This window comes from Mastomys coucha, unplaced genomic scaffold (assembly GCF_008632895.1).
Source record: "Mastomys coucha isolate ucsf_1 unplaced genomic scaffold, UCSF_Mcou_1 pScaffold8, whole genome shotgun sequence".
NCBI classification, from domain to species: Eukaryota; Metazoa; Chordata; class Mammalia; order Rodentia; family Muridae; genus Mastomys; species Mastomys coucha.
Window position 1 is genome coordinate 41,954,798 of NW_022196914.1, and position 8,229 is coordinate 41,963,026.

Here is an 8,229-nt window from a genome sequence, read left to right on the forward strand (position 1 = left end):
GTTTTTCTACAGAATCAAATACTGCAGCACACTTTCTGACAGCCCTGCATCAGATGGAAGCAAATACCAAACTACCTTCCAACAGATTCTGTCCCCTCACAAAGCTGGCATTTGGTGTTGTTTACTATCACAGTGTCTTTAGAAATTCCAGGAGGTTATTGCTTTCAGTTAAGCTCTTGTACTGTGTCCCAACAGAACAGACTAAAATCATAATGCAGTCACTCACACTGAAGTCCTGAGTCACCAATTTATCAGACCTTCTGGGGTTTAGAAAAATAACAAAAATTTTCTAACTTGGTCATTTTCAGTTGACTTCATAATTACGTTAATTCTTTAAAAAATTAAGTTAATTCTTACACAGTGAAGGGATTTGAAATAACTTTATGTTTAGCAATTAGAGAAAGTAATTGAAATGACCACTCCTCCCCCCTTTTTCGTTTTCCTTTGTTTGAGACAGGGTCTTGCCTGGGGGCTGGGCTGTGTGTAACATGTGCCACCATGTCCAGCCTGCTCTCTGCTCTTTGCCTTTTGCTTTTCTTAGCCCTCTTCTGTTTATAAAATCAACCTGGTCTGCTGAGCTCAGCTCAGCACTTACTTATGGAATTGAGTGTTATGCAATCATAAGATGGACAATAAAATCAATTAAGATCATTAAAACTGTTGTAATTAGTCCTTTGACCGATATAAAGGGGGGAAAATAAAACTTAATTTCTCCACTCTCAGACTTAATATAGAAGATGACATCAGTGATCAGACTTGGGGTTTTCTCTCACATACAGAGCAATTCTCTAATACACACCAACTGAATGACCTCTCATTCCAATTAATTATCGTACAGTCTGCCTGAACTAGTTCAAATCCCTCAGGCTAAAGTCTTAAGTTTAGGTTGTAACCTGTATTTCTGACCAACAGGCTAAACAAGGTTCCCACACCCTGGGCTTTATGTTCAATAATTTGTTAGTATTGTTCACACATATCAGGGGGCAAAGCACTTCAATTTACTGGTTTATTATAACGATTATAGGCAAGTAGCTAATTAGACATACAGGACAGTGCAGGGACAAAGTGAGGCGGGGAGGGGACTAGAGGGCACATATGGTTTCCACTTCCTCTTTAGGCATAGCCACCCAGCACACCCTAGTTCCCTACCTAAGAAGGGCCTCAAACTTTACCTGATGGTCTACCCCCTTTACAATCTTATATGTATGTATGTTTGTACACTACATGGATACTTGGTACCCTCAGAGGCCAGAAGAGGGTGTTGGATCCCCTGCAACTGGAGTTGCAGATGGTCGTAGGCTGCCATGTAGGTGCTGAAGATAAAACCTTGCTCATCTGGAAGAATGGCCATCTTTTAACTCCTGAGCCATCTCATATCAGTTCCTGGAGGCTGTAGGGTGGAGCCCACAGTTCTAACCCTCCAGTCCTATGATTCATATAATTTCTTATGTCTGACCCTATTTTGAAGGTACCTATAGGTCCTGCTCTATGCTACCTCATTATTATAAATCCAGGTATTGACAAAAAGAGCATGCTGTTGGGTGTGTGTGTGTGTGTGTGTGTGTGTGTGTGTGTGTTTTGTTTGTTTGGGAAAGGGAGCTTAGAAAAGGTCTCATTCAGTCCAGACTGACTTCAAACTTCTCTTAGCTGAGGATGACCTGGAATTCCTGACTCTCCTGGGCCACACAGGCTTGCAACTGTCCACCTGAATAATCCTATAGTTTTAAAAGGAGCTCTAGGGCTGAGAACAACTTACAGCTCAAGTTTTGAATGGGAAAAGATACTCCTAAGACTCAGGAAGTTGCAAGGGTTTTAGGTGCCATCTAATTAGAACTGAGGCAAAGAGTGAATGCATTTCCTACCCAGACTGTAGACTTGGGGAGGGGGAATTCAAGCACAGAGCTGTGTAAATTGATGGCAAAGTCTCCCCCAACGAATTGTTCTCAGCTTCATTCTGGAGAGGTAATGACTGCCAGCAATTTAATAACTTGTGTTTCTCTGAGCTTTTCTCAACTTTCCTGGAGGTGTGCTATAAATTATGTGTGTGTCCCACCTCCTACTTTGTACAAAAATGAAATATTTCTCAAAATGTAAGTGCAGATTGCAATTGGAGGAGGGACCAGCTATGATTTGCCTTCTTCCCCAAGGCTAGCCCCGTGCTGGGGTTCTGTGGATCTCACCAAGGAAAAGAGCCCTTAGGTAATCCGAAGGACCTAGAGCATGTAGATCCAGTGGAACTGCTGCCATAGAGTGGCTGAGACCCTGCCTCAGTGGCCCACAGGCATTTGTGTTTCATCCCCTCTGCAAGGTCCCACACCAGGCAGCTGAAGATTTCAATGATTAAACTTCAAAGAAAATTGGAATTGAATTTTCCCATAGCTAAAACTTTATAGTTTACATTTCTATCACTGTTGGCCCAAAAGGTAATTAGCCCTTTATGTGGAAAAAGAAAATAGCCCAATTAGTTGTTCGCACACACAAAGAATGCTTGTTCACACATCTTAATTGCTTTTCTGCTAATGAAAGTGTAACTGCAACTCAGAAAAGTGTAGCATCCCATGCCATGTTAATTCCATTCCATTAGAGATGACACACCCTGAATTTCTGTGAAAAGTAACTGCTGGTCTTGTGTAAAGTAGAAGTTAGTATACTGCCCACCCCCAAAGAAGACAATAATAAAAACAGTTGGCACACCCTACACCTTGCTTCGTAGGAACAAGAAACAGCACTAATCAGTGAAGTTTTCTTTCCTACGTTTCTTTTGTGTACCCACATCTGCCAGCAGGGTAGTGGAACATACTGCCTTAGAAAGAGGGAGGGGTGGATGGAGAATGTAAGCCAGACACTCAGCAGAATTTCTGAGGCTGATTCAGAGAGAAGAGACTTGAAAGCCATCACTTACAAGGTGCCAGAGATGAAGAGCTTGGAGGAACCAGGGCACCTGGGTTCTGTCACAGATGAGCTTTGGCAAAATGGTTATTTCTCTAGCACTTGGAGAGAGAGAAGATTTCTCTAGCCTAAAAAGAGGGAAAGGTCCAAAGGGAGACCTAACTAGGCCTCCTTGCTACCTGGTCCCTGAGAGCAGGCTGTGGAAACTTCACATGGCGTTAAGAAATTTGGATATGGAGAACATGGAAACTTTGCCTGACAGGAACACTGGTCAAGGAAATGACATATGGATCAACTTGACAGAGCATCTAGGGTTGAGGGAGGATCTGAGGGAGCCATACATACCCTTCCAGGGGTGAGTCTTGTTTCATAATATAGTTAATGATGTATATGTTTATTATGTAGAGATGAGATAGGCCTTCCTACCTTGTCTAGGCTGGTTCCAACTCTTGATCCTCTTCCCTCCACCTCAGTGGTAGTTAGAGTTACAAGCAAGTGTCTCTGTACCTCTCTAATCTTACAGTTTTCTAAAGGGGCACTGGATAAGAGCAGTTAAGGAACCCAAAGGAGCCTGTGGGAGGGAGAAACTGAATGGCTAGACCTTACAGATACATCTATAACTTACAAATCAGGCATCACCATCAGGGCTGTAGGACCGAATAACGAGCAGCAATCAAAAGCTTAGCTCACCTTGTCCCAGGAAGATTCATGTTCAATCTCATTAACACCTTATCTTTGTGCTGCCCCTCTTTCTCTTTCTTTCTTTTCCTTGCTAACACATTTCCCAGATGGTGGAAAGAGAAGAATATAGCAAAGTGAAATGTACACCAAAGAGAATGAGATCTGAATCAAACACAGTTTGCTACTGACAGTGGATGTTGAAATGTTGAGCTGGGTCAAATAAAATTAGTGACAGAGAAATCAAGCCATAGGTCTACAGGTCTTTATGTGGGAAAATGTTGAGCCACTGTGATATGCACAGACATGTGATGAGTGTGCTTGTCTGTGTGCTTTTCATAGTATGCCAGGCCTGAGAGGCTTACAGACCTAGGCTTGAATTGTGGCTGATCCACTTAACATGGCTGACTCTGGGCAAGTTCCACGCTCTCTAGTTCTGCTTCTAACAATGAAGAACAAGCATAGTGCTGTGAATGTTGATGTAATGATTAAATAAGATACAAAACTGACTCTAAGATTGGCACACTAAGCATTTAAGTAAATAATACTTATCATCATCAACACCAGCATGGTCATCTTAATTATTATAATTACTAAATAATAGACTATTTTTACCATTATGCATGTGAATTTTAACTGTTGGTGTGAGTTTTTGGTTGGCAGAATATAATTACATGTTGTATGTACGTATGACACATCCAGCTCCTATTACTGTGTTTAGAGGCTAAGGGGATGCTCATGAACAGGTTGTTAGTGTTAGTATCTAGTGGGAATCTGTGTACTGCAAGCTCTGACCAAATGCAACTTAGGTAGAACGCATTCATTTCATCTTACAGGTGACAGTCCATTATACAGGGAAGATAGGCTAGGAACTTGAAGCAGAAATCATGGAGGTGTAGTACTTGGTAGATGACTTGGCAAGCTCATTCTTTTTTTTTTTTTAAAGATTTATTCATTTATTTTATGTATATGAGCACACTGAATTTTCTAGGACCTCTGCTTGCTTTGGTCAGCCCTGCTTGCTCTAGTCAACTCCATTCCCTCAGTCCCTCCTAAAGATTTATTTATTATTATAAATAAGCACACTAAGGCTGTCTTCAGACACACCAGAAGAGGGCATCAGATCTCATTACAGATGGTTGTGAGCCACCATGTGGTTGCTGAGATTTGAACTCAGGACCTTTGGAAGAGTAGTCAGTGCTCCTACTCACTGAGTCACCTTGCCAGCCCCGGCAAGCTCATTCTTAGCTAGCATTCTTATACAGTCCAGAACTACCTGCCTAGGTAATGGTGCCACCACTAAGTGGTTGGGCTCTCCTACATCAATTACGGATGAAGACAATCAGTTTCCTACAGATATTTGCATAGGTTACTCAGTCTGATCTGGGCAATCCCTCAGTTAAGACTTCAGGCTATGTCAAGTTGACATTTAAAGCTAACTAGAAAAATATACGTGCACATATTGGATTTTATCTATTACACCATAGCCCAAGCTGATTTCAAACCCCAGCAAACCTCCTGAGTTTCTCTTTCAAGTGCTGGGATTGCAAGCGTAAGCCAGTGTTCATGACTTCACTTTTATTTATATATGTGAATAGAAATATATATGTACATTTGCATATACAAAGTACTTTATAAATATAAATTATATATATATATAAATTATATGTATCTAAGGCTTCCTTTAAATTTACTATCATTTTGTCTCAACTTCCAAATTGCCAGGATTTACTCATATGTACCACCTTGCCAAGCTGAACACATCCTTGTCACAATAACCAAGTGTTTACTGTGGTAGCAATCCATGTCACCACGATTTCTCTGGGGCTAACTTCTGGTCCTGGTGATTCACTAGACAAAATACCCAAAACACTTCTGGACCGAGCATCTCATACTTCTCATTCAAGTGTGATTGGGCAGGCTGTGTGGTATGGTGATACTTGGGAGGAAGAGGTGGGCAGATCTCTATGAGTGTGAGGCCAGCTTGGTCTACAGAGTGAGCTCAGGCTAGGCAGGGACACATAGAGAAACTGTATCTTGTAAACAAACAAACAAACAAACAAAAAGGCTTGACAATCCTATTTTCATCCCTCGACCATCAAATGCAAAGCCTGAAGAACTGCCTGCCCTTGGGTAATAAAATACAATCATTATCCCTAGTGGTCTTTCTGGTTTTGTCAGTGAAGACAAGGTTGGCCTCATTCCTGGGTGGCTCGATACAGCATGGAATCTTTTGATACAGTTAATTCAGCTAAACTGAAAGAATAATGGATGATATTGTGCTAGTATAAGGAGGACCAAAATCCATGCAAATATTATAACTACCATTAACAAGCACTGGTTTTAGTCATACAGTGAATGGTTTATTGTTCAACTACAGCCATTGCCATATTAATGCAATCTGTAGTTAACAGCAGAATGATAATGGCTCATCTAAATTTATTCAAGATTCATTTTGATCTTCGTGTTTTCAGCCCTAGATCCTGAACAAGATCTTCCTATTTCATTAGAAGGTAAGTTCTCCCCAGGGAAACATTTAGCTAGAGGCAGGCCTGACTTGGCTACCTGAGAAAGCATGACTGTGTCTGGCTAGATGTCAATTTAGGCCTGCCCTCATTCACACAGATTTCTTCTTTTTAGCTAAGTACTTTGCTCATAAGAAAAGCTGTGTGCAGATCTATATTTAGCACCTATTTCAGTAGGTGAACTATACTCATGCAGACATTAGGGACAAATACTCTGTAACATAGGCTGGTACATCCAAAATTTCTCATGTTCTTCAAGCTCATCTAAAAATGTGGAAATTGTGAAGCATTCTGCAGTCAGATCATGTAAATTATGTACACATCTAGAGTAAACAGACAAAGTTATAAATGATCATCATCAACCCTAAGGACAACTTGGACATTTAAAGATATGGGAAATATTTATTTTTTATTACTCAACTCTCTTTAGCATCTATAAAATTGCCAAGGAGACTGAAAGAAGCACTTCTCTGCAGCAATGAATGCCAGCAGTGGACTCTGGTCTGCTCTGGCTATAGAAAAGCCCAGAGAGATCTAGGAATATCTTGGTTGGGGACAAGCAATTAGGTGATCACTATATTCAGTCAATGTTTGACAAAGCTCTCTTTGCGATGGTTTCTTTCTCACTTAGGACTCCAGGACCATTCATTACCTTAGTGGGCCAAGTTCTGTTTGACTCAAGAAGACACTCAGCAATGATATTTCTGGGGCTTCTTCAAAACACAGAACAGGCAAAGACAGTCCCAATGTGTCTTGGGATTCCCCTCTTGACTTTTTTTTTTTTTTTTTTTTTTTTTGATTACACAGAGAGTTTCTCTGTGTAGCCCTGGCTGTCCTGGAACTCACTCTGTAGACCAGGCTAGCCTCGAACTCAGAAATCTGCCTGCCTCTGCCTCCCAAGGGCTGGGATTAAAGGCGTGTGCCACCACCGCCCGGCACTCTCTTGACTTTCTTAAAGCAAAAAACGATCCTGAAAGGTTCAGGGCTTTTCTTTACATGTTTTATGGGCTACTCCTAGAAAGATTCTCCTTCTCCAAGGAAAACAAGGTTCAGGGAAAATTCAAATAATGCTTTGAACTTTGGGCAGGGAGCCATGTTTATTCCTTTTTGGATACCATGACATGAACTGCCATTATTCTTTATTGATTTGGTTAATGAGAGAGGATATAGTTTACATCTTCTTACTTTTTTCAACAAACTGCCTACAAAGGCTGGAGTGGTAGGACTGTCTTGGACCTGCCTGTGATATAAATAATGACACCCAAGTTTATTAATATTTTAAATCTTAGGTCTATTGTCTGGCCGTTTCCCAACTACTCTAACCCAACTAATCCTGCCACCATGTCCAGCCATGTGGTCAAGTAGTCCTCTGCTCAGCTCTAGTCCATCTGCCCACCTCTCTGTCCATTGGAAAATCTTCTGGCTCTCAATTCTTCTCTCAGAGTCCCTCTCTCTGACCAGAGTTCTGCCTTTCACCTCCTACCCAGCTATTGGTCATTAGGTCTTTATTAAAGCCAATCAGATACAATTCTAGATTGCTTTAGACATGTGAGGAAGGAATGAAGATTTATAAAATATGAGACCAGTGATGGACCATTAGCTCTCTGCTAGTACAGAATTAATAATTGAATATATCGAGATGCATCTTCACACAGTATACCTCAACAGGCTGGCTAGCTCAAGTGCCAAAGTAGATTAGACAGACACTAGACATAACCTACTGCTTGCCTACTGTATGTGTGGGTTATGTCTCCAGTACTGCTAATAATAATAACAAGAGTAATTTTTTAAAAAGAAGCTGGGACATAGTTAGTGAAAGCATTTTACCAGTCCTATGAGGTGTGAGATCCATCAGGCTAGGCTTTTCAGAGAAAATAGGACTTTACCTGTGCATTGAGATAGAGTTGGATTTGAACACAGAGAGGGTCAACATCATACATTATACAGTTACTTGAAAAAAAAAGCACAGGAAAAATGAGCATCATGAAGGGTCTGTGATATGAAATTGAAAATTGTAGAGATTGTGGAATGAGTTTATGAGAGATGAATGAAAGCATAGCAAATAATCTCCCACATAAAACACATCATGTTCCATTCTTAGCAGGACTGAAGGCATTTTCAAAGCAGTTGATTTTTT

The 8,229-nt window shown here is 40.9% G+C and overlaps 1 long non-coding RNA gene across 1 annotated transcript in view; it reads left to right on the forward strand.

Moving 5' to 3' along the window:
* Nucleotides 1-8,229, forward strand: part of LOC116083612 — a 15,060-nt gene that overhangs the window by 4,372 nt on the left and 2,459 nt on the right. Inside the window, exon 2 of the long non-coding RNA XR_004115798.1 lies at nt 6,042-6,080. This is a non-coding gene — a long non-coding RNA (uncharacterized LOC116083612). The remainder of the gene's footprint in view (nt 1-6,041; nt 6,081-8,229) is intronic.